The following is a 27,092-nucleotide window of genomic DNA, read 5'->3' as shown; positions in this document are numbered from 1 at the left end:
AGATAACTTAGCAGGGAAAGTGCTTTGCAAATTAAAAAGTACAAAATACCTGCTTGGTGATCACTACTTTAAATTAATACTTTAAAATCCAATTCCACAACGCATGTCCAAGGCAGCTGGAGGGAGGGAGTCCAGAGCCAGTCTGCAGTGTGTTGTATGAAATACCAGCTTTTTGGCTTGAAGTTTTCTTTGGTTTGGGTCAAAGAGTGCTGTTTTATTTCCTTTAAAGAGGAGCAAATAGACTTAGCTTGTGTTCCAGCACTCCTGATGGAGTTTTGTGTGTGTGGCTCTTTCAGAGGAAGCATTAGCCTGTCAGGACTGGCCTAATTGGAGTGTGTTTTTAAACATTCCCTCTCCAAGCTGCATTTTTCCCATTCTTCACTGTGTTGCTGGCTTGCAGTCTCAGAATTTGCCCCTTTTCTAGCCTGGCAAGTGGTGTCATGGTTGACAAACATGGCAGTGGCTCACAGTTGTCCTGATTAGATGGATACCAGAGAGTCAGAGGCTTAATGAGGTGCTCTGGTGCATAATCACCATCACTGATGGGCACTTGGAGTGAGTTTTTCAGCAGGATATGTTGTGCCCTGCACTCTGGCTGGAAATAATATCCACAAAGTTGCACAATAGCTTGACCAAGAAATTGGTCACAAGCATCAGTTTTTATTCTTAAGCACAGTTACATTTATATCAAAAGTGAGCTGTTTTGATACTGAAAAAACTGAGCGAGCTATCAGTGCAAACCTTTCAAAATCAATTTTAAATAAGAGCCTTTTTCCTTAGAGTGCCAGTGAGAGCTGCTTCCAGATACGGTGTGGGCTGAATTTTGGGACTGGTTTATTTTTGTGTGGTGCTTAACTGAGCCTGTGTGAGGCTGGTGCTGAGGGACAGGAGGAGGAGGAGCACTGGGAAAAAGGTTTTCAGGAAAAGGAATGCTGTCCAAATGGTGTCAGTGATGGAAGAATGAATGGAAGGAAGGGCAACCTTACCATGGGACCCAGGCTGAGGGAAGCTTATCTCAGTGGCAGAATCATCTTTGTCCTCTGTCAGGACTCTGTGCTGGCTTCCTGTATCTTTGCTCCTGAGCAGCCACCCTGTTCCTGTGCTCCTGCATGCCAAAAAAGGTTTCTAATGACACAATTCTTTAATTGAATTCCAGGCTGTGGCTGAGCTGTGGGGGAGAGTGAGGCATGCTCTTGTCCCTGTCCCCTCCTGGCAGCCTGGGCTGATGGTGGCTCCAGAAGATTCTGCCCAGCTCTCCCTTTGCAGCAGTGAGCTGGTTACAGAAAACACTGGGGCTGGCTCAGCTTTAATTACCATTAAATTAAGGCAGCAGTTATAGCTCCAAATTGCACATTCCAAATGAAGGGAGAGTGGATGTTAAACTTAATGACCTGAAGGAAACCCTCAAGGTGCAGGAGTGGGGGATTGATCTGGAGACCTGAGGTTTGTAAAGCCAGAAGGGACCGGTGCAGTGACCTCCTCTGACCTCCTGAAGGCCACCCTGAATTAATCCAGCTGAGCTGGGCGTACCTCAGGAAACATCCACTTGTGAAATGCAGGTTTGCAGCATTGAGGAATGCACTTCAGCTCTCAATAAATCATTTCCAGCTGTTATTTACTCTGGCTATTAAAATGCAGCATCTCATTTCAAGTCAAAGCTTGCCCAGCTCAATTCCCAGCTCCTGGATCGTATCATAGCTCCATTTATTTCATAAAGAGGCTGCAATTATGGAACTTCAGTGTCCTGTGTAGGTATTAATCAGCTGTCATCAACTTGTGCCCTCTCCTTTCTTCTGATAATCTGAACAGATCGAGCTCCTTAATTTTTTTCACTGACCACATATTTATATTCCTTTAATCATTCTTGTGGCTGTTTGGAGCAAAACCAAACATGGGGACAGCACTGCTGGTTGCTGTTGTGGTTGTACCAATTCACATTAACAGTGTGATATAATCTTTCTATTCCCATGTGGCTTTATTCTGCTGACACTGTCAGGGAATGCATTAGACCCTTCAGTACCATGGCAATGCCTGGTCGTGATTTCCAAGTTTTTTTCTGTATTTTAGACCCTTTCTTCCCCAAATAGACCCTTCCAACCTGTAAAAGTGCTGTAATTGCTTTGTTCCTAGGATTCAGTTTATCCTATTTCCTAATTAGGATTTAGGACTCACTCAGTAGCAGTACTGTGGAGCACATAATGCTTGCTTGTGTTGATCTTATCAGGTTGCTTTGAATCAATACCTTCTCCACTTCATTATTTACCATTCTCCTAATCTTTGTCAGTCATTTGACATTTTTATCAAATAATGTTTTCGTATTTTCTTCCAGCTTGTTGATAAAAATGTTGTATAGCTGAGGGTCAATTACTCAGGGTGCTTGCAGGATCTCATTAGAAACACCCACCACTCTGTGATTCCTCTGTGGAGTGACTGAAACACAGTAAAATCAAATTAATTGATTAGTGAAGTGGTATAGGAAACAGTGACAATTAGGGAACTGCCACATTAAACAGTGCTGTGCTGGTAGAATTCAATGTGAACCATGCAGTACATGGTTTTCTAAAACAATTTTTACAAACTCAGAGAAAATAACCTCTGGGTTATTCAGTTGTTCTGGGCTGTGCCTTTTTAAGGCAGAGTTTTTATATTGGGAGAAGCTTCAGTATCAACAGTGATGTGATTTTGGAAATGTTGTGGTTCATTTATTTTCTTTTTGGCCTTTTTTTTCCCTTGAGGGAATAAGGATTCCCCCTCATGGGCAGAGCTGGACCAGCGATGGGAGGGCTCCTCAAGAGCTGGGGCACTCTGATCTGATGCCTCCTGTCTCTGCAGGAGTTTGTGTTGTCCTTTAAGTGTGGTGCCTGAGGATGGGGAGACACCTTGCTAGAAATGCAGGTTTCTGAGCATTCCACGAATCCGGAATTAAACCAGGACAGGAATCCCAGGGGAAGTTCAGCACCTGCAGGTGGGTGCTTCTTGAGTTTTGGGTAACAGGGTGCTCTTCCCTTGAGTGTTAATGTGGAAACAAGAGATTTCATAAAGCATAAACAAGCACAGCTGATGGGCAGGGTCTTACCAACCTTATTGCATTTACATCAGAAACTTTGCCTATTTCAGTAGTGAAGATTGTGGGATGTGATTTTTCACGCTCTGTAATATCAAGGCAAACCCTACCAAGAAAGCTTTGTTGCCTCAAGACTAATGAGGTTGTAAAACTCTATCCATAAAATCAGAATAATAGTATTCCCCTGCATCACAAGATTGCTGTAAGTACATATGTATATTCTTGCACTTGCATGGCCTAATCATGTGAGAGAAAAACTTCATTTATTCATGTGAAGGACAAGTTTCTGCAGTGCACAAGGTTACAGGTAAAATCCCAAGGTTTTCCACCTTGCTTATGTAAATAGAGAGGAACACCAGTATGGTTCATTTTATACAGTGAAGAATATAACAGCAATTATTGCTGAAATCTTTATTTGTCTTCCCACGCAGTTATCTGCTATGGTTTCTTTTGTGTGTTCTCATTTGTTTAATTAAATTACATTTGGTCTTGCCAGAGTCCTTTCTGTCCCTACTTGTTGTGGACATTTATTAATAGTGTCACTTGGTTGATAGTCTGTTAATTTTAATCTCGTCTGAATTTGATTAACTTTGTCTATTTACACTTCAGAGACTTTTCCCTGAATTCAGAAGGGCTTGCTCTCTCTTCCCACTGTTAGAGCAAGGCAAGTTGTCGGGTGTACACTGGGCAGGTGCTTTAATGGCACTAATTAATCACGAAGCAGTACAACAGAGGAAGGAAAACATTGCAAATGAGTGCAGCCAATTCATATGCAGAGCACCCTGACTGACCCACCCTGGGAGTTACCCTGGATCACCCATCAGTGCAGCAGGGAGGCAAACCAGACCCCTGACAAACGACTAGCAGCTGCTCCTTGGCACCCATCCCTTTGGCTTTAGCTCAGGTTAGGGTTTAAAGCACTTTTAAAGCACTAATCTCTAACGCTTTAGGTTTCTGAAGCCCTGTGATAGCACAGTGTAAGTGCTTAAAGAACCTCAGTCACTTCTGGACATGTTCAGTGCAGCAGCATCATGTCTGTTTAAATGAGTTTTGTCAGCTCTCAGGTGTCTGGTCTTTTTCTCAGGGCAGCAGGTCTTGCTCTCTCACCTTGTTCTGCTCTTAAGTTTCTTATGCTTAGAGTTGTTGGAGAGAAACTTTCAAAACGTGGACTTCAAATACTCAAAGCCCTCTCTGCAAAACAGGAGTATAAACACTCAAATGCATTTGTTTTTAAATCCATGATTTAAAAACATTCTGAGAGGGGCTCAGAAAAGGTTGGAGGGAGCCAGGGAAAGCCCTTGTCTCCGGGACATGGCTTGTTTGGAAACTGCTGGGTGCCTCCAGGAGTAACTAGAACCTTGTCAGGGTGTGGGAATGCAGCAGAGGATGTCTGTGTTCAGTTCTTCTGCAATCTGGGGGAGGCAGCATCTCTTGCACAAGATGGGGTGGGGTCCCCTAGGTAGAATTTGTGTTTCTGACACCCAAAATGCTTTGGCTGCCAAGCAACACAGACAGGGCACTTTCTTTAGCTGGTTTTGAAACAATGCAGTCACCTCTCATTGTTTATCTATTTTTATTAAGAATTCTGTGGGCAGGGGACAAGGGGCTGAGCCTCTTGTGCAGGACAGAGCTCAGACACGAGGCACAAGGGTCTCCTTGCTGGTTGAGTGTTTTTTTTTCCCCTTAATAATTTCAGTTGTATTAAAATTCACTGTTGGTTCACCTTGATCTGTATCGAGAAGTGAAATTCCTCCTCCTTATCTCTGGATTTGTCTGTGGGGTTTAGGAGTTCAAGCACCTCACAGCCCAAAGGATTGTTGCCCAATTAATCAAAGTGTTTCTTTGCATTGCACCAGTGAAGAGAGTGAGAAGAAAACATGTCTCTATACCCCTGTCTCTTCAAAGAGATAATGTGTAATTATTAAGAAATGCTGTTGCCAGTTGCCTCCTCTCTCTCCCAGTGGAGGCAAGGGGCAAGGATCACACACAGTCACCTTTCCTCATTTTATCTAACAAGGGTGAAATCCTACTGTCAGGCATATTTTCCAGTTTAAGTCATGATGTACAGCAGATTGTTATGCATGATTATAAAGCCTAATAAATTTCTCACCATCTCATTTCCCCTGGCTGGTGGAAGTCAGGGATTAAATGCCATTCTGAGGGGTGGTAAGGTGATGAGGAGAGCTGCACTCACAGCCCACAGCACAGGACTACATCTGCCCCTCAAACTCTGTGTCAGAATATGTAATTTGTGTCAGCTAGCCTGGTGGAGATTTCCCAGTTTCCCACCCATTTTGGGAGCTCACAAGCTGTGGGTCCATACTGAGCCTGGCTTGTGGGGCTGAGAAGAGAGACTGGGACTTGCTGCTGCCACAGGAGTGGGAAATTAGGAGCCCATGGAATGGTCATTCAGGGGAGCTGGGCTTGCTAAATGCACGATGAGGTTCTGTGGTGGCTTTGCTCCATTGTTCATTCGGATTTCACATCAGCAGCTGATAATCTGTGAGCGGTGCAGCCTCTGCCTGGGTTATCTGGAGTACCTGGCAGCGCCTGAAGCAGGGCCCTGTTGCTCTTCCAAAATTAACAGGAGATGAATTCTGAGAGCAAAATGGGCAAATTAAGGTGTGTGAGGGCTCCATTAGCTGCTCCTGAAGTGCTGTAATCCACACTGGTGTTGGCTTTCATCACAGGGAACAAAAGCTTTTTTGGTTTCCATACATCACCAGTTCTGTCTGCATTCAGGGCTCCACCTGCCCTGTGAGTACTTTGTTTTGTTTTTGTTTTTTTTTTTTTTTTTTGCAGTGTGTGGTAGGAAATGTTTAATGTAGAGATGATCAGAGCTGGGGCCTGGAAATATTAGTGAGACTGTTACATGATGAGGTTAGAAAGGTAAAATAGTGAGGGGAAAAAAACACTGTGATCTTTATGTAAGTGTGAACTGTTTCAAAGATACCTGAGAGTTTTTGTCTCCTTTTCTTGGAGTTACAAAAAAATTTAATTGAGTATCTCAGAGGCTGGCCAATAAATTTCTGGACTACTATATGTTGTTGAATTGCTCATCTTTGCCAAACATAGAGATCCATTATGCTAACAAGGGACAGGCCACAGCTGGGATTTTGCTCTACCAAGTTCTCAGCATGGACAAGGAGCTTTCGTGGTTTCTGTGAGAAGCCCAGCCTGGCTCAGCTCAGCACTGTCAGATTGTTTGTCTCAAGGGACTGCTGGGGAGACAGGCATTTTCCATTATTGCTTTCCTAGTGTTAAATTTGATTTGTTCTCTTACCTAGTTCTTGCTACAAAAACCAATCATGCCCTGATTTACTCCCTTTTCTTTTTGGTTACACAACCATTTGGAAAGAACACCCCAAATGATAGATTCAGCTTCAGCCTGGCACAACTCTGCTGAAAGGTTGGAGTCCTTTAAACTACTCTTTTATCTCCTTCTCCTCTCTCCCATTCTCTTCAGGTTACTTAAAACATCAGCCAGAAAAACATTGCTGCACCAGTGATTACTGGAAATAAAACTAATCCTATTTAAACTCATGTATCATTGCAAGCATTCATTTTCAATATGTGAAGCAAATCCATTGTAAATGGAGAAATGAGGGGGTAGAGTGGGACAGTGGCAGAACTGGGGTACAGCTGTTGCAGAAACTGAGTTCTTGGGGTTTGACCAACTGAACTGGAATTGCAGTTGGAGGGAAAATTGTGGGAAATAAATGGAAGCTGTGTTGTAGCAAAATGTACTATTCAGTACATCAGGGAAATATCGCACCACTAACAAGTCCAACCACCCATATTTCTGGCTAATCCTGACAAGCAGGAGCTGACATTAGAAGAATTTGAAAGACCTCAGTGGAATAAGGTCACTCCTCTCATGGCTTCCATGATTCTTTGTATGCTACATGTGATTTTCTGAAATACAACTCCTTACCACAACATACATAGGTCTTAAAATTATCCTCCCTTACCATTTTATGTCCCCATTAGTTCAAATCAGTTTCTGATCACTTTAATTTTTTCTGTACTAACACAGGGTGTTTTTGCTGAGATGTGTTTCCACCTGAACTGCAGATTTTTGAAGGATCCTGCATATCTTAGATTCCACATAGTTAAACTCGTGAATGCTGCTGAAATCGCTAAAATATTAATTCACAAATATGGATTTCCTGAATGCAATTTTGCACAGCCTTTAGCATGGGTCACATTTACTCTGAAGGGCACAGGACAGAGCTGAGTAAGTTTTAAGGCAAATCATGAAGTGGTAACATCATTTACAAAGGAAGCCTGTTAACTGATAGGTTGGAGAGGGAAAAGCTATTTTGGTTCACTTATCCCTATAGATTTATTGGCAAATGCAATCTAATCATTGCTTACAGTGCAGTTCCAAAAGGAGTGAAAAAAGGCGGGGAAAAAAGCAGTTTTTCAGGGCTCGACTTTATTTTAATAGGTTAGGCTGGTGCAAACCTGTGTGATGCTGTCTCAGATGAAAGGACTGAGATCTAAAAAGTCTCCATTCTGTCAAACTAGAAAGGACGTGAACTATTATTTTTGACACAGAGGGGAAGTAATCAAATATTTAGGTCTTTTGTTTTCATTAACCAGAACAGGAGGATAAAAAATAGATACCAGAATATTCCTTTTGATTTGCTTCAAGAGTAAGTGAGGCATAGCTATTCATTCTTCTTCATTTTCTCTCCGAGATGAGAATCAGGAGCAGTGCTGTCCTCCCGGTGTGTGCTCCAGTCTGTTGTGGAAGGAGCATTTTCTCTGTCAGCTTAAAGTATCCACACAGAGCACTTTGTCTCTCTCTGTCTCTCTTTTATTTATATGAATGGTTTTGCAGCAGAAATAAGTGCTTAAGTGTTAACTTTTTTTTTTTTCCCCTTGAAGAGAAGATGAACTGCGTGTCAGTGTGTACAGACAATGGATGAAAAACAAACAGAATTTGTTTTGGAGGTGTTTTCTTTACGGAGCTTGATGTGAAAGTGCCTTTCAAAACACCACAGACACACCAGCTTTTGTGCTTCAAATGAAGACTGAAATTCTCTGCTTTCCAAGAGAGCCGTTCAAAAGGGTGAAACGTAACAATTCCCAATGATCCCTCCATGGGAGCGGGTTTTGTAGGGATACCCTGGTCCCCATCTCAGAGGTGGAGAAGCAGAGACAGGCAGAGATTTTTGCAGGGGAGCATACCAGAGGGCAATGGCAAATCCAGGAGCATAAGCCAGGTCTCCTGAGTCACAAATGAGATGTGGTTAAAGTCTGTACCCAGCAGAGTCTGGGCTCTAATGCAAGGATTTATGCAGGGGCTGCTGGGATGCACATTGCAATATGATAATCGTTGGAATGGACAATTGTCCCACTGGCTGTCATTGAGCAATCCTCCAGCACGGTTTGTCTCCTCAGCAAAGGGGCTGTAAATGAACTCCTTTGTTTTTATGCCTTTTGTTTGAAGACCTTTTTAACTGCAGAAATCATCCCTATGATGTCATCGGGGAAAGATTAACCCAGTACGTTTTTTTTTTTTTTTTTCTGAAGGTGAAAAAACATGGAAAATTGCCTCAAGAAAATTACAGACTGTGTCCTGTTAAAAAGCCATTAATGCCTAAGGTGTTGGGGGGGAAAGGCATTGAAATTTCAAATATATTGGATGATTTTCCCCTGGTATTTAAAGAAATGAGAGTATGCTGCTTATTTTCTCCCTTGGATTGGCTTTTGTAGGTTTGGTCCAATGTTTCTTCATTAGGTGAGAATTAAGCTCAACAGAAACATACACTGTTTTCTTGCTGCAAGATATCCTAGATAATTTCTCATGAACAGAGAATTCAGTGGCTTACAAGTCATGTAATTAGGGGATTAAAATCTAAGTGTAAAAGGAATTCTGAGACTCAGGTAACAGCTGGAATGAGCAGGTTCTCTTTGCAATGTCTGCAGGACTTTGTCAGAAATAGGATCCATCCTACTAAAGGTGTAAATCCTGGGGCTAAGGATTTTTCTTTCTGCATGCCAGTGGAGAAGACTTGTTTGATTTAAGTCATGGTTACGTGGATGTTGCAGGGAAAGAAAGTTTCTAATAGATCCAAAGTGTATTTCATACCTGGCTTTGGCATTTGTATCAACACCCTGACGTGCACTCAAAAGCAAATGGGATTCACTGAAACAAAAGATGGATTAATTAAAAGAGTGACCAGAATGGTCTGTTATTGGTTTGGATTATCTAGCAGTGGTTTAAATGTGCTATCCATGGGAAAGCAGGGGAGAAACCTTGGGATAAAGGTATTTTAAGTGTCTGCCACTGATGTTATTTTCTGATAAGCTCCCCTTCATGCTCAGAAATGATGGAATGTTGGCAGTCCTTTGCTTTCTCTTGGACTGAAACAAATAGCACTGAGATAAAAGTTGCTGCATTTGAAATATATTTGAAAACTAAGCTGATGAAGGAGCGATGACATTTTTTTTCTTAGTTCTGTACCCTGGCATCGTGAAAAACATGTTTCCCTTTGTGAGGAGAAGCAGCTGCTTGATAACCAGTGGCATGTGAGGACACAGAATCAAATCTTCTGTCCTTTGGGCTGGATTTACCAAACTGCATCTTCGCTGACCTTGTTGACTCTGGAGGGAGAGGACACAACCAGCTGCCAGCAGTCCCCTTCTGTGGCTTCCAAAGCTCCTGCCCCCAGCTGAGGAGCACTGGCTGGTTGTGTGTGTCCTCCCAGTCCTCTGCAAAGCCCAGTGCAGCAGCCCAGCTCACCGTGCCACGGGGCTGAAGTCTGGTTTTGTGCTAGATGAGGAGTGTAAGTGCCACTGCCTCTCTGATTGCTTCCTCTGGAGGAGGCAGTCACTTGAACTGCTCTAGCTGCAGCTCATGCCTTTAGGCAGGCTCTGTCTAGACCCATAATTGTTATGTTCTAGTCTTCAAACCCTTCTCTGCATGATCTGCAGTAAAAGAAGATGCGTGAGTACAATGATCTACATGTGTACACAGCCCAATTCTTCCTTTAATTGTGTTAGTACAACCCATCTATTGAGTGCACTAAATGCAGGGTGAGCTCTGCCCTGGCACATTTGGATTTGGACTGCTGATTAGCCTGCAATACATATTTCACTTTGCCACCAATAGGACCTTAACCTCACTTAAAAAGAATAATGACAAAACAGCCCAATTATCAGTTCCCAGAGTCCATTACCGAGGGGGAACCAAAATTACCCTTTCTGTTAAAACAGCCCAGTTCTCTATTACATTTGCATTAAAAAAGGGTCTGAGATTAGGTTGCCTTTGTGTTAGGCACTGTATGAACAAGTAACAAGAAATAGGTCCTGGCCCAAAGAGGTTACAGTGTAAATTAGACAGACGTGGAGAGAAAGGCAGTGGCTTTCATTCATTTCCTGTGGGGAAATGAGGCACAGAGTGTCTTACACTGCAGAAGTGCACCGAGTTCACTGAGCATGAGCTCCTCAAGCCCAGATACCTGTCTAATGCTGCCAAAATGGGATGCACACAGTGGTCTGGTAATTTTACTTCTGGAACTGGGACTCTGGGATGCTTGAGTGATATGGATGTACACGCCCTCATTTGGGAGTTGCTTGGGTTTCTACCTGGCTGCAGCATTTGAAAAACATTTAAACAGATTAAAACAGACCTGCACTGCTCTTCTATCTCTGTCTCCTTCCAGGGAAGCACAGAGCCCCAGAACCTCGAGGCCTGTGGTCATGGGTTAGGTACCCCTGCACCGCTGTCCCTGGCACACACAGAATTTTGTGTCCCTTGGAGCTGCCCATGGCAGTGGACAGTGGGAATCCCAATTCCCAAGCAAATGAGCTGTTGGGAAGCAAGAGCATTAGAGGTTAAAACATCTTGGCTTCAATGAAGCAGTATTTTTCCATGAAAATCTGTTTTGTCAGAAATTTGCTGATGAGCATTGCTACAAACCGAGCTCTGAATGTTACCAAGGGAAGTTCCCAGCAGGCAGGCAGTAAAGGAAAGGTGGGAAGAAGGCAAGGATGGCTTTAGCCTCCTCCCTATGTCCTGTCCCCTTTGCCACGGCCCTGTCTGGTTCCCCAAAGCAAAGCAGAGCTGCCTTCAGCTCCTGGTCCTGCCCTCCGCACCCCTGCTCTGCCTTCCACCGAGGGGATGAAGCTAAAAAAATAGCAATGTGTGCTAGAACAACAACACAGATTCTTTCTTTCTGCTCTTTTTTATTTCCCATCCACACCCAACCCCTTTACTCCCCTTTCTGTGTCCTGGCTGAATTTTCATGTCTTACATCAGCTTTTGTATTGCTGGGGGGATAATACAGCCCTGAAGTAATCACTCATTTCAACACCTTCCTATCTGTGTCTCTAGTTTGAAGTCATTTTCCAGCCTGCAAGAATGGATTCTGAATCTTTAGAGAATCTCACTCCTTGCTTAAAATACAGTTGTTGTGTCTTTCCTTTTTGACTACCTTCTTTGCCTCAGAAAATCCATGGGTAGAATCCTGACTTCTATGAATTTATTGGCAACCAGGCCAAGGGCTGACCTCACGTGTTTGGTAAAAGACCTTTCCATAACTGCTACAGGAAGACCTGCCCATAAACAAGAGCTCTGAAGAGCCTGGAGCGCAGCCAAATGGGGAAACAAGGTTGTTATTGGCATGATTTTAATCACGATAGACAATTAGCAAAGCTTAATTATATTGAGAAAAAAAAACAGAGCAAGTGGCAGTAATGAATTTTCCTAGTAAATCTCTTGTGCTTCAGAATAAAACCAGCTGACCTATAAATACAATGAAATTAGAGGAGGTGTTTGCCCACATGGCTTAGCTTTGTGCTGCCTGGGCTGTGAGCCTGGCTCCTTCTCAGAGTCTCTTTTTATCATCTTTCTCTCCTGCAGTATTAATTCTGAGAACAGAATTGCAGTTTAGCCATTTAGATGACACCCAGTGTCAATAGGCAGCAAGAGGTAGGTTTTATTTTTTTTTCTGTAGCTCAACTTGCTAGTATTAGAAGTTAATAGGCTTAGAGAGCCAAGGATTTTTAAAATACTGCCGTTAGCTAAAATAAATATTATTTAGAACTTACTAAGTGGGCTATTTTTTAATATTGTGAAAGTCTAAATGTTTCCAGAGGATTTTCTGGCTACAATAAAAATACTAAATTGAGTACTATCAGCCTTAGAAGATTTCAAAGAAGATTTCTCTTGTTTGTGTTGGTAACCTATAGACCTGATACTTGGAGAGTGAAAGCATCTGGCTTAACTCAAGAGTGCTATTTAAATCATTAAACCTTTTAATAGCACCGTAATAATGGAGCTTATAAAACAAAGCAGCTTCTGGTGAAAGCAGAGAAACCCCTGTGGGTAATTTTATGTTGGACATCTTTAAATGCAAACTGTGCTTTATGGAGGTGTGATCAGCTCTTTCTCCTCTCTGTTGTAAAGCCCAGGAAACCCAAATGCACCTCAGTGCAAAAATGGCCAGGTGGGTGTCAGAAAAGGCCTGAAGTGACCTTGACAAAGTCCAAACTGCTCATGAAGGTCTGCAGGGTGGCAGATGAGTGAGGGCAGGGGGTGTCTCTGCTGAGGGTGCTGAAAGTTGAAGGTTTATTTAGGTCTGGGTGGCCTGAGTGCATCTCCACCTGTTCTGGAGGTGGCAGTGCTGTGGTGGAGTTGGAGGTTTCTCCTTTCTCTCAACTTCCACAGACAAAGGTTGGTATTTTCAGAGTGCTCCTGATGCCTTAAATTTTAGTTTTTATACTTTTCAGATTCCGTGCTGCTTTAGTGTATACTTCTGAGCTTCACATGAGGGGATGGTGAGCTCTCTGCACAGAGCAGGGAGACAAAACAATTCCTGCTCCAGCTGGGCACCAAGGACAAATGACCCAAATCTCAGGCCCAGGAGCACAAACAACGTGGGGCTGGAGAGAAAAACAAGCAGGATGGGACTGCATGGGCTAAAGCTGGAATGGGACAATGAACTGCAATGTGCCCATGGAGCAGAGCTGATCCCAGGGAGAGCCCCCGGGAGCGCTCGTGCATTTTGGGACCATTTGGGTTCCTCTTGGGTGCAGCCCTGGCTGGGCTCTGGTGCTGCCCAGGGTGGATCCATGGAGGAGATCCTTTTAATAAATCCCTGCTTTATTCTTTAGCTCTGTCCAGCCTCTGCTCTAGGCCAGCCTTCTCAAGGCATCATTCCCACGAGCACAGAGCCATGATTCCCATGGGATGAACAGAATGAGGGAAGTTTTGGGTGCACCCACAGCATCTTCACCCCAAGCTCTCTCTGCTGCTCTCCCATTTGGGAATCACACTTCTGGTGAGAGATAAGAGATGTCTGTCACTGCTGTGCCCATCCCCACAGCTCTGCTCCTCCACAGTCTGAGCCACAGCAGAGCGCTGTGCTGGTCCCCACCCACCCAGTGTGGATGTGCCTGAACCAGGATCACAGTTCCCAGTCTTTTAGGAATTCTCTTCCTGTCGCTGTCCCCAGGGAAGGTACCAAGTGCTCAATTTGTTTGAAACTCAAGAAGAAGAAGGAAAAGTACATTTCCATTTTTCTCTGTCATTCATGAGGATGTGCTGATGCTCCCCTGCTTCAAACAGGCTTTTCTGTTAAACTCAGATTTCAGTCTCCATAGAAAATCACCTGCAATGAGGCCTGTTCAGATTTAGATTGAACTCAGATACTCAAATCCAAGAAATTTCACATCTGGGGCTTCACTGTAGAACTCTTTTCAATTTGGCTTTTTTGCTCTTGTCTCCAGACTAAGCAGAAGGGAGTGAAGATCTGCTTTGTGCTGCCCTTGCTAACAGAGAACCTAATTTTGACTGGCAAGACAGATTTCCCCAAACAGAGGAGAAAACCAGAGAGAGCCTCTCTTTCCAAACCATTTCTGAAACCCAATTAACTCACTGGAATAATCTCTAACTCTTCTTGTTAGACACTCCAGTGCCTAAGCAAGGAAACAGAGCAGGATTCTTGTTTTTTTGTGGGAAGGCTGTGAGTAGTGACAAACAAGCTCTTGCCTGTGGAAAAATCTTTTACAACTGAAAGAAAAATGTTTTAGCATTTCAAATAGCTAACGCTCTGAGATCAAGTGAAGTTCTTTGCTTTAGGAAGTGAAATGAATCTATTTGACGGGATATTTTATTAATCGGTTTTAAGTTTTAGCAGTTTAGTTTTACATTTCCATGAATATTGTAGTATCATAGGAATTTGTGATAATGTTATTGGGATTATTACATGCAAGTCACTAATAGCAGAGAAGATGTAAAAATTCATTACCCTCATTGAATTTAGAGCAAAGTTAAGTCAGCCTAGTTATGTGTGATTTGTGTGTAACACTGTCTAGGCTGAAATAGCTCAAAGCCTTTCATCTGCACTTTGCTGTGTTGTGGTGACAGCAGCATTTCAGTTGTGGAATCACTTCTGCTCTGTCTCACACCACAGCAAATCCTGTGGAGCTGCCCAAGATCCACAGTGGACTGGGAGCTCAATTCTTATATGCAGTGCATTACAAATGTTTCCCATCTGTGGTTAAGAATGCAGAGAAAATGTGAAAAGCCTCATTTTTGCTGTTTGTTTAAGGCAAAATCAGGCAATTAGTAGAGGGACAGGTTGATAAGCAGAAAGGGGCTGCTTGATGCTATCTTTCTTTACAGTCCCTTGTTCAAGGCCCCAGGTTCCGAAACCTGAATTAATGCTGGAATTATGAAAGCAAGCAAGAAAGAGGAAAATATGTGTACAGCTCTCTCCATCATCCTTAGCTGGACTGTTACAGCTTCTCTGACTCCTCTGAAGCTACACCACTATTTCTCCAGCTGAATATTTACACATTGGGGTGTGCTAAAAGCCCACAAATATCTAAAGTAACACCTGATGTTGTTACCATCTGTCCCTCTGAATTAAGGTATTGCATGGGCACTGATTCTCTTTCTTTCTATGAAGTTTCCTTCCTTGGTTGCAAAAAACAACCATTTACTCATTGGGACAGGAGCACCCCAACCCCGATGATGTGCAAAAGGTTAATTTTTCCTCTGTATCTCCAATGACACAAGCAACTGAAAGCAAAATCTTTATATATCCTGTCTTTCACCTGCTAGACTGATCTATCTGTAGTGAGCATCTGCCTCCAGCTGACTTTGGGGAGTGGGAAAAATTTTCCTGCAGCACAGTCTGGCTTTTGAAAATGAGGTGAAGCGAGGAAAATTGTTGTTTGTTTGTTTTTGTAGTAAGACGTCCCCTAAAATATTTATGACCTTTTCTTTGTAGACTCTAGCCCTTTGTGCTTTGGATTACACACTTAAGAGCTAGGCACTGATTTTGAATGCCTAAATCAGCCTTTTTATTGGCTTCTTGTCTACAAAATGGAATAACGTGTTTTCTTGTGCGGAGGTTAATAAACCCTTGTGGAAAGCTTGTATTCCATAATGCTGAGTGCCTGGAACAGTCTGTGAGGGAATGAGCAATCTCTTCCTTCAGACAGAGTCTTGGATGGCCTGCAGTGAAAGCTGGGATTGAAGGGGAAATGCTCCTGCAAAGCTGTTTGGTCAGAAACAGCCCTTCCATGTGTAACCAGCCTGCAACCGTGGCGTGAAAATCCCTGTCAGGTGGGCTGAATGGAAATTGTGTGGGGAGAAATGTTTCCAAAGGTCTGGACCTCTTTTCCCTTCTGTCTTCTGGCTGCTCTGTGGCCAAGAGACTATTTCAGGTTTTTGTGTGAGGTTTTGGTTCCTTTTCATGTGCTGTGTGGAAGAGCAAGGTGCAAGGGGATGTGTGCAGGGTTGTTTACTAACCTGGATTTATGGAAGTGCACAGAGGAGGGAAAAAACCCCCTCAGCTACTGCTTACACGTGTCTAAACCAACCCAAATTCCTGTAGCAGAACCAAATGGAATAATTAAATGATCACTGAGCAAACAGATCAGCATGGATCTCACCCCTGGTGATGGAGAAGGGATTGATGTGGATGCAGCTTTACTCAGAATCAGGGGCAAAAATGACAGAAGTGTTTCTACAAGTTTATAATTGTGAATTTCATGCAAAGCACTACTCCAGTCTGCTGGAATTTAGAGGTCTTATTTTCAGTAAACCTTCCAGATGGGGGCAGATACATAAATTCTGCTTGTATCTTTAGTAGTTAAGGAAATTAATGCAAAATCATCCATGCATTTAAAGGAAGATCAGTGGTGGGTGAAAGCAAAGGAGCATTTTTTCATTTCTTCTGTTTTGGTCAATGGCTAGGAACTCTTACTCAGCCAGAGGAACTCACTGTGAGGTACTGTACCTGTAAGTGGCAGACTCCTGTCACATTATGCCTGGCACCCCAGGTTTGCCATTTTGAGGAAAGAAAAGAACCACAGCAAACCTAAGAACAGCAGCAAATCCATATTGTCCTGCTACGCTTTAATGTGTAACAGGGGCTGGGGAAGAGGGGTCCACGGGTTAATTATGCATTGCACAAAAAAAGGAATTTCCTTTTTAACATTTGGGTTTTTTCCTAATTCCACAGAACTTATTAAATAAATGGATAAATGCCCACCATTCATTTTCTGCCCTCTTGTTTTCTCTTTAAACAAAAGAGGTTCAATCATATCAATTTGGCATTTTGAGAGAGATTTTTTGTGTCACTAAGCACATAAAACAAGCGTGTGCTGTCCTGGCAGTCAGAGGGCAGAGATGCTACTCTTGTCACCTTCTGGGAGGAGTTTTGGGTCAGGGCTCACCTGTGGATGGCTTGTGCTGGCTCGTGTCAGTGCCTGGCTCTCTCCAGGGTGTATCCATGGTGTATCCCCTGCCTTTCCCTCTCCTCTGTGGATGAATTTCCCTGTTGTGCTGCTCCTGTCTGTCCAAATAAACCTGAGTTAATCCCAGCTGGAGCAGGGATGGTGTGGGCAGGGCTCACTGGGGTCACAGCTCCTGCCAGCTGTACAACTGGGCAACTTTATTTTTAGCATATTCCCAGCCTGACTTATCAGTGCAGCACTTTGAGGTAACAACTTCAGCGTGTTTGATGTTTGTTCATTTTGAAAGATGTCATTTTAAGAATTTCTGCAAGTTTCAAAACAGCCCTGTGGGAGATCTGTTCCATGCCAAAATGTCATTTCAGATTCTAAACTACATACTCCCTCATACTTTCTCTTTATAAATGTTTCACAGTACCTGCATTTTTTATCATTGCACTTTTGTGTGACCTGTGAGTTCCTTGTAACTAGCCTACAAGGCCTGTCTGGGGGAAGTAATAGAATTATTTTAAATGAGCTTTTTTCCTCTGTCAGAAGGTAAAGCCACCACCCAATAATTTTTTCCTTATGCCTAATATGGAAGAATATGGAATATAATTAATATGTGTATTAATATTGTAAAAAATGCAGTGTTTATAGTGTCACTCATAGGTCTGTGTAAAAATTAAATCAAATGTGTCCTGGAAAGTGAATGCTTAGTTTCATTTCTAACAGTTTTTAGAACAAGGCCTTATTTCTTCAGTAGCAGATCAATCTCCTGATATTGTCTGCAAGTCATCCAGCTTCATTCCTGGGCTAAAATTATGTGTGAAATCCTGCTTGATGGCTTTCCTGGTAACACTACCACCCAGAGCAAACATAAAAATAACCTGAGATAATATTTACAGTGAGCACCTCTGAAAGATCCTCTTCGATGGGAGACACCTTCGAGGGAAAGGAGAGGGAATCCTTGAAATGTTCTTACCAATGTTGGTAGCATGGGGAGGTGAGCACCAAGGGCAGGTGTGCAGCTCTAAAAATGGAAATGTTGGTTAATAACAGCACAAAAATGGAGTAATAGCAGATGTACTGACCATGAATCAGAAGCTCTTTCCAGTTCCCAGCTCTGCAAAGGTCAGTGGGGAGCAGCAGCCCTGGGGAAGCTGGGTGGGTACAGAGCTGGGAGAGGGGTTTTGACCTGTCCTCCTGCAGCACCTGTGGAAGGGTACTCAGCCACGAGGCTGGGGGTTTGTTCTGTCACTTCTGATCTCTCCTGTTTAAAGCCTTTCCACCTCCTAACAATAAATATTCATTGAGCTGAAGGGCAGGGGAATGAGAGATGGAACACTTGAATTAGTGAGGGCATGAGCTTAAACCTGGGGTTCTCTTATCTCAGTCTCCTTCATATATTTTGATCAGAAATGTTTCGTCCTGGATCTATCGAGTCTTTGCAAAAAATGTTTTGGGCAAACTGATTTCTCCGCAGCCTCCAGCAAGTGCAGTGTTTTTAATGAATCACGTTGTGCAGGTTAACATGCACAGCTAAAATCTTGTAGGGAGGGCAAGCCTGAGGGAAATTAGTCATTGTGTCAGTCACAAAGGATCACAGGGATGTAAACTCTTCAGTTTTCACTGGGGGTGTCTGTACTGTGCAGGTGGAAAGTTAAACCTGCTCTTCCCACCTTGTTTAGGTTTTGCTTTTGGGATTTTTTTTTCCCCTCCACAAATACCTTTGCCAGGATTTCTTGGTCCACAGAGCCCTGCATTGGATTTTCCCTTTCCACTGAGCTGTGCATGAGGTGGTATAATAAGATCTGATAGTCATATCTTTTTTTTACAGCTATGAAGTCATGAACTCCAGGGCAGTATTTCCACCTCACAGCAGGCTCCAATAGAGCAGTGTAATACCTCTGGCAGCCTTGGGCTGCTGTTAGGAGGAACACTGGGTGCCCCCGACAGTGCTGATTTAAGCTTCACAGTTAACATTATTTTTAAGGACTCGGGACACAGAAAACCTCTGAGAAAAACTGGTTGTTTCTGTGCTCTCCCCACAGAGCTGACACCGAGTATCAGATGTCACAGCAAACCTTTCCAGGCAGTGCTGGCTGAAATTGTTCAGAGCTGTCCTGAAAAGCAAACAACTAATGGCTTAAAATAAAAGATAAGAAATTTCTCCATATTTTAACTGCCAGGAGAAAGGGACTCTGGCCTTAAGACTAAAGAGTTCCTGTGGAAAATGTGTTATTTTTGTGCTGAATACGTTATTTTTGTGATGCTATTGGAAACTACAATCCTGTAACATCCACCCTTCCTTTCATTTAGTTTCTTGATGATGAAGATGTGTGACCCTTCCCACCACTCCCTGCCACCTCCATTTCCCTGGCTCTGCTCTGGAAATTCACTGCCAGTGGATTTCCAGCGGTGGGGAGGGAAGGTTAATGAGCAACTGGCACTGATTGTCCTTTTCCAGGCCTGGGAAGTTCAGAGCCCCAGGGGGATCAGGGACAGCTCCCTGGGCACAGAGAGGTCACTGGCCAAAGAGCAGGAGATCAGCATCCCTGTGCTGGCCAGCAGTGCTCCCTCCCTCCCTCCTTCCTCCACCATTTTTGAGAAAAAATTTAACTGCCCAAACTAGTCACCCCACAGCTCTTTGTTAGGAAACAAATTTTTGTGGTTAAAGCTTTTTAAAGAAAGGAAATCAGTAAAAATATTTGTCAGTACCTTGATGACAAAACAGTGATCCCAGCCAGCAGAAATACTCTTTCTCAACCAGAAATGCTCTTTCTCAACCAAAAATAATCTGTCCAACTGCTTGCAAGAGTTTATGCAAGGTTGTAGCAAGAGCAGTGACTGGAAAATGATGAAACTGTCTTGATGATGTCCCTTCACTAACTACAGGCCTAACAGGAATAACACAAGACAAGGCTTGTTCTGAAGTCAGTGACCATTTTTGTTTAAAAATGGCTTTTTAAACATTGAACAAATTTTGCATGAGACAAAGCACTGAGGAAAACGACAAGTTACAGTTTGTGTTGAAAGATTAATTCAATTTGTATTCAGCTCGAAATGAAAACATTGAGTTAATATACATTTAAAATGTACTGTTAGCAGGAACCAGAGGCAGTGTTTTACTGTTGCTGTAGAAAGTGTTTGTAATCTAATTAAGAAATAATAAAAATAAACACAACACAAGAAAGCCAGAGGGAAATGGTCAATGAGAATAGATGAAATTTCAGACAGTGTTTGCAGTGAACTTACAACAATAAAGGGAAGCTTGGGAAACTTAGGAGAGTTACTTTTCCTACAAACCCATTTATGGCCAAATTCTTCCCATTTCCTATGGTGTTTTTTTGGTTTTTTTTTTTTTTTTTTTTTTTGTGCTCTTCAAATAAAGCCTGCATGATGCTAACAAATCATAGAGCTTAGAGACCCATGAATGGTGTAAATCAGGACCATGGTCAGAATCAAAAGCTGGGTTTGATTGCTTGGTTTTCAGAACAATAATGAATTTGCTGTGCACAGACCTGCCTGTGCAGAAACTGCTGCAGGAGTTGGTGATGTTTGCCCACCCACAAACCTGTGGGGACCTGTCCTGGCTCTGGCTGTCCCTCCAGCACTGTATCCCCACTGCAGCTTTTCCACCCAAGTGCTTTCCTCTCCGTGCTGTTCTCCCTGCCAGGCTTCCCGCCCTCATCTCCTTTTCTTCTCATCTCATCACCTCATGATGCTCCTTTTCTTCATTCAGAAGTCAGAGATTAGAAAAATACACTTGTTGCTGTCAAAATACATGTTCCAGGCTCCCTTCCAGCCAAGGACTACCAACTATTTGGATGATAAATCCTCAGGGCACAGGTCTCCCGGCCTATTTTATTCAGTATTTATGATATGGGACAAACTCAGAGTGAGCCTCTGGGTCTCAAAAGCCACAGTTTCTGTACTTTTTCACTGTGTGTGGGTAACATATCCAAAATTCCTCAATGCAAGCACAAATTTAGGTGAAGAAAGTCACCCCAGAACCTCTGGTTTTTAATTTATAGCCTTTTTTTGAGATTGCAAGTGACATGAAGATGTTCTTTCCAAATACTTGTAGTTTTAAAGGGATGCAGAGCATCTCAAGTGATGATTAATATGTACAAAATTACATAGCTCCAGAATACGGTTAAACTTGACAGTGTCTGTGTTCATTGAGCAAATAAATAACTATAAAAGGTCCTATAAAGAAATATTTTTTCCTTTTATCTTCTAATTGAGATGTAAATTAATAATTCCTGTTAAAATGTAAACATCTAGGAACTATTATTGAGAAGTCCTGATGGCTTTTAACTTCATGACTTTTGAAAGTCATTTGAATACATTCTACTCTTCATCAATCACAGCTTAGCCTGTTCTGAGAAGAAAGCAAAAAATTCACAGGTGAATGAATGCTCCCTAAAAATTGAGAGGGAAGAGCTGAGAAAAGAACAGCATGATTGTACTGCCTTGCCACTGCAGCAAATAATGCACATTGTACTTTCAAAGGGGGAGAAAATAGAAGTTTTGGCAAGCTGCACTAGAATAAGTAATTTAAAAGCTATCACAGAGCTATCTGACCAAAACCACTGGGTTTAATTATGCTTATGGGGAAAAGGAATAAAAACAAGAAAACATTTTGGACAGATTGGGTGGATTCTTCCAAAGCTGATTCTGTTGTGAGGTGGTCCAAGAGGAACTCATTTTCCTGCAGTGGAAGTTATGTTTATTGTACATTATCCCCACGCTGGATCATGTACCTCATATATTTTGCTTTATGGGACAAATCAGATAACAGTTTAAGGCTGAGGGCTAACTGACTGTTTATATCCCCAGCTGGTTAAACTGCTGGTTGTCACTGGGCATCCTTCATGGGAAAGGCAATTTCAGGAGGATGAGATTCCATCTAACAGAAGTACCTCAAGTACATTTTTACACTTGCTCACATGCAGTATTTATTTCATAGCTATCTATGCAGAAGATAAATGTGAAAGATACAATTACTGAAAATCCCTCAGCTTGCTTGTGCCCTGTGATTCCTTTCAGCTCAAAGGTTTCAAATGATCATCCCTTACAGAAAAAAATTGATAAAAATTAGCTTGGTTTTCTACAAAAGCAGTTTTTTCTATCCTTCAATTTCATGTTGCTAGAGAGGATTTCATAGTAAATGTGAAAATGTTTATATTTGATACCCCACAAGCAGCGTGACAATTACCAATTTTTGCTAAATCAATGCCAGCAAAGAGGTAATAGTAGATACTTTATGGCTGCTAAGTTTAAAATTATTCATTGAAATTAAAATATATAAATTGGATACCTTTATGACTTTTCTTTACATGTTTAATTGGATGTTGAGAAACCAACAAATGTATTTACAGGATAAAAAAATTGTGCTATGAAGAGAAAATTGGCTGGAAGAAGTAATCTTTAATGCATGTCAACGGTGACATAGAAAATGTGAGGTTGCGATGTTATGAGAGTTTTGCTGTTGACTCTGTTATACTGATATAAAGTTTATTGATTGTATTAAATTCTGTGTTTAAAATGTTCTCCCTCCTGGCTGTTGATATGTGTAGCATCCTTCCTTTTCTCATTTTCACTTCTTTATATAAAGGGATGAATACGGGGCAGTGTCTGTTTCAGTTCAACTGGTCTGGAGACACCACATGTGGTGGATTTTGCGTGCCTTCCAGAACAAATAGTTACAAACATTCTACCAGGTCTACAATGGCAGAATAGTTTGTAATTATTTACCTCACATTTCTTTCAAGTGATTCAGGTGTGCATTTAGAATCTTAGACTGGTCTGAGTTGGGAGGGATTTTAAAGCTGACCCAGGTCCGGGCCCCTGCCATGGCAGGGACACCTTCCACTGCCCCAGGGTGCTCCAAGCCCTGTCCAGGGCACTTCCAGGGATCCAGGGGCAGCCACAGCTGCTCTGGGCCACTCCCATACCCAGCAGTGTAACAGTGACAAAAGACAATACAAGAAAGAGATAAAAAGGTTTTTAGGTACTGAATGCATACTGAGTTAGACAACTTCCACTTTCCAGGGATGGTCGAGTGAGGATGCTCAGGCCTGCAAGCTGGTCCAAACCAAGGCTGTTCCAAAGCTGCCCAAATCTTAAAAAAAAACCAAAGAGGCAATGAATCGAAAACCTGACATTCCCTGTTTCTCTGGGAAAATATCTTAAAGTACACTAACACAATCTATTTTTCTACTGCTTTAAGATGGCATCTGCGCTGGTCCATGGGCAGGATTTTGCCCTGTGTCTATCCAACACTGCAGATATCTTTTCCTCTCAAGCTGATTCCGTAACCCTGTGCTACTCTGCTCTCTGTAATTGTACTGATCCATAGCATATTGGGTTTTTTTTTCCCATTTGACCTTTGCTTTTCACTGACATTTGCAAAATGTGACTAAGTTGAAACCAGACTAAACAGATGTTAACAGCAAAATCCTTTTGCTATTCTTTCTATTAAAAAAAAATCTATTTTCTAGAACTGCAGAATGCGAGGACAAATGCAAAAGTTCTGATATTTGCCATTACTACAGCACATCCAAATGCAATTAAAGGCATTGACCACTTGCTTATTTTTATGTGCTGATTTACACAAATCTATTCAAAGTAATGAGAAGCCCAGCTGGTACAAATCGTTACCAAATGCCTTTCGTAGCCACCTTTAGCCAGAGAACATTTGTTCTACGTTAACTGAGAACAAACTGTTTCAAATCATGCTGCAGTCCCTCAGAAGTATTAGACACACATTTATCAACTGTTTTGAAAGGCAAAATTAATTTATATGCTTCTCCAGCACCAGATGTGTCTTCTGACATGTCGTGGTACAACCGAGCCCAGCGACTCAGAGCAGCTCCACAGCTTTTGGGTGGAGGGGACATTTCCTCGCTGGGTAAAGCAACCTTGGCAGCAAAAGCTGCTCCACAACCTATTTATTAGTATCTGCACTCCTCCCCTGCTGTTGTATTAATATAATGAATTGTTCACAGGTGCTCCAAATGAGGTTTAGATGATCGCTGGGAGCTTTGTTACTCAGACAAGCCAAATCGAAAGGAGCAGATGCAACAGTCCCCCAGCAGAAGTACAAAGTATGACTTAATGAAGGTCATTCTGCACATTTTGGCCTTGGCGACCCTATGAACAATCAGACTGTCATTATTTTACTGTTTCTAGACAGAAAAGTGATTGCTTCTTGCCCACTTGCCTTGATTTTTTTTTAGTTGTCTTTATTACATCATTGGGAGCTTTTAATTGCATTTAATCCTACTCTCTTTTAGCTAAAATGAGATGGTTCCCATATGATTGTTGTTAATCCATGCTCTAAGTAATGTTTGAGCTTTAATGCTCTTTTTTGTGGCGATGGTTAAATCACAATGTGTATTCAAACACTGGGCCTGGTGAACAGATAGCAAAATGGACATTCCCAGCTGGATATGCAAAACGGGGAGAAAAGAGGAGTTGGAAATGGGGCCAGGTGTGTGGCCTGAACATTTCCTGCAGGTAATAGTGGTGCTGTCCAAAACCTGTGGTTTTCTTCTCTGCCCCTGTTTCGTGGCAGATACAAACTAACCCCATGCCATTATCCCCAGAAGGCCTGTGTATGCACTTAGCTTTGAAAATGTTGATTTACTGCATTAAAAGTCTTCTCAAAGGCTGTGCAGGATGTGAAAGATCTGCAGAACCTGGGAAATGAGGAATTGTCATAGGTGTGTCTTTGGGAAATGGAGATGTCAGCCTAGCAGAGACCCGGGTCCTTCTCCCTGACTCTGCCACAGATCTCACTGGGATTTTGGAGAAAAGCTCATCTATGCCTATTCCTTATGATGGAAAAAGGGGTGAGGATTTTTTTCCTTACTAGCCTTTTTAGCTGTGTTTAGTTCATGCATTTCTGAGATAAGGCTTTTCCCTTGCTTTGTGTCTTACACTGCTCATCATAAAGGGATTGTGGTCTCAGCTGGAGCCTCTCAGTGCTGTAATAATTGCAATAAATGCGAGGGCTACTGCACCCAAAGTGCTCCTTAATGTCCTTCTGCCCCCAAATGGGAAAGAGAAGAGGCTCTTTTCTTTTTCTTTTTTTTTTTTCCAGTTTAAAGGGAATGCACTAAGGTCACAACGTGCATCAAAGGTCTGTCTTTGCTTCACTCAGCCCTTCACTAGGCAGGCTCTGTAACATGCACACACTTTGATAGTTCAGTGACAGATCTCACCAAGGAGAAAGGACAGCATTTTAACCTTGAGTACACATTGCAGGAGAAAATTGCACAGGGACAGAAAAGCCATGTACAACTCCTGTGCAATGAGCCGAAGAAAAGGATCTTCACTGGGCTTTCCATCTAGAGGGGGTTTGGCAAGGAGCTGCCAAACGCTGTTGTTTTGTAAAAGGTGGGGGTTACTGTGTACTCACAGTGGCTGCAAGTGGTCAGTGGAGGAATTCCCAAGAGGATACCACTCCTGCCATCAGATACTAACTGAGGAGAGGGAGACTATACTGCAAACATGAGCACAATATTCTTAGTTCTTCCCAGAAGAGTCATTAGTTGTCTCCTTTCTCAGCAGTGTACATGCTTTTTTGCTCTAACAGGACACAGTGCATTCAACATTAGGTATAACCTAACTCTTGGGTGGGTTTTAGTGTGAAAAATGAGTATCTGGATGCTTTTCTGCCTTGGGCCTTGCCAGACCTTGTTTATATAGGTTTACACTGGACTCCTGGGGTCAGGTATGTCATTTCTATTGGGCTTTGAGGCAGAGGCCACAGAGTGGAGCACAGAAGTAATTGTTGGATCCAACCATGAAAACGGCTATTACTTGGTTTCTCTGTGACATCTGTTACATCCTGTTGTGCATGTGATGAGAGGCAGATTTTGTTTCATTTCAGAATCTGTTGGTGAGCATGAATAGTATCTAAAATAGTTGATGGCTCATCAAAACACACATAAAAGCCATGCTTCCCGAGCTCAGCTTCGGGAGGTGTAGCAAATCAGGGCACTATAGCAGGAGGATTCAGTTCCCAGACTGTGGCAGAGGCAAAGCTGGGAGCAGGTGTGTCAGGCAGACTGCAAAACACCCCGTTGGACCAGGAAAGGAGGAGCAGCAAAAGTGGGAGGGTGGATTTATGGCTACCTGGCTAAAAATATCAGCAACTTGCATTTAATTGCAGCAGATTTCCCCAGGATTTGCACATTCTCCCATCCCAGTTGGACGCAGGGGGATTGTGTCCCAAGCACAAATATGGACAGCGCCAGGCAGGGCTGGAGCATACGTTCCCACAGATTTGGGGTTGCCACGGGGCTGGGGGAGCTGCTGCACACTCCCATTTTCTCATCCTGGCATATGTGCTCCTGGTCACATTCCGGAGCCGTGCGTTTTGCAGCTCTCCTCCTTCCTCATCAACAGGCCAGATGGATCTAGTCTTGCCTACCACCCACTCCTGACCTGTGTTGTTTATTGACATTTGTCACTCCCAAGGACTTGTATTTGAGCAGAAGGTAAGTATTCAGTTGGCTGCTGTAGGTCTTTTGTAATTCATTAGCTATTTAATCAAATTTTGACTTATTTTTTTCCTTGCTAAAGACCACGTCTATGATTTATTTAAGTTCCGAGTGAAAATATTTAATATGAACAGCTTTGTTTTTTAAACAATATGGATTTTCCCTGTTCTGAAAGCTGACAAACATCTCGGTGTTCTTCAAATTTAATTTTCTGTTGAGGAAACAAGCTCATTGTAAAGGAGATATGCTTAGGTGGATGTTGATGAGAAATGAAGGAATCAGAAAGGAAGGAGCTAATTGGCTTAACAATACCTCAGATTTCTTTTTATTCTGTGTGTAACCAGGATGCCATGTAACTTCTCTGGATCCTGATGCTGCTGGTTGGGGCAGTTGTGTTAGAGGTTGGCATAAAGATTCAGTCTTTAATGCACAATACACATGAGAGCCTTCCAAAAGTTGCCACAATGAGTGTTTAGCATCTAAAACTGGAATTTGGCCCTCATGCTGGGATGAAGGGGTGCCAGTGTATTCCCTAATTTGTTGAGCGTTATCCTAATTTGGAGAAATACCACCTCAGCCACAGGAACCACAGATCTGAAAAACTATAATCTCTTCTGTGTATATGCTGTGTAGTCTCAAACTGGACCTTAAGCATATGACAACTGCCAGTCTTTTAAAAATCCCATTTGTTAGTGTTCTTTGAAATTATCCTGGTTTTGTGGCAGTGGATGAGGACTCTCTAACCAGGTTGTACAGATTCTGTCTTGGTTCTGTCATAATTTCTTATTAAATGTGAATAAGAATGCCAG

At 42.5% G+C, this 27,092-nt stretch overlaps 1 protein-coding gene across 8 annotated transcripts in view; it reads left to right on the top strand.

Moving 5' to 3' along the window:
- The window catches only part of DAB1 (DAB adaptor protein 1), a 414,913-nt gene that overhangs the window by 236,621 nt on the left and 151,200 nt on the right, over positions 1-27,092 (top strand). For 3 of the 8 annotated variants that reach the window (XM_068198870.1, XM_068198869.1, XM_068198866.1), the window contains exon 3: positions 26,189-26,280. The exons of 4 other annotated variants lie outside the window; for them this stretch is intronic. The gene's annotated coding sequence lies outside the window, so the exon portion shown is untranslated. Of the gene's footprint in view, positions 1-23,781; positions 23,881-26,188; positions 26,281-27,092 lie in introns of those variants that run through there. One more of the 8 variants, XM_068198862.1, reaches the window with a different exon arrangement.

Source organism: Anomalospiza imberbis, chromosome 9 (assembly GCF_031753505.1).
Source record: "Anomalospiza imberbis isolate Cuckoo-Finch-1a 21T00152 chromosome 9, ASM3175350v1, whole genome shotgun sequence".
Lineage (NCBI taxonomy): Eukaryota > Metazoa > Chordata > Aves > Passeriformes > Viduidae > Anomalospiza > Anomalospiza imberbis.
This window is presented reverse-complemented; position numbering and strand designations above follow the sequence as displayed.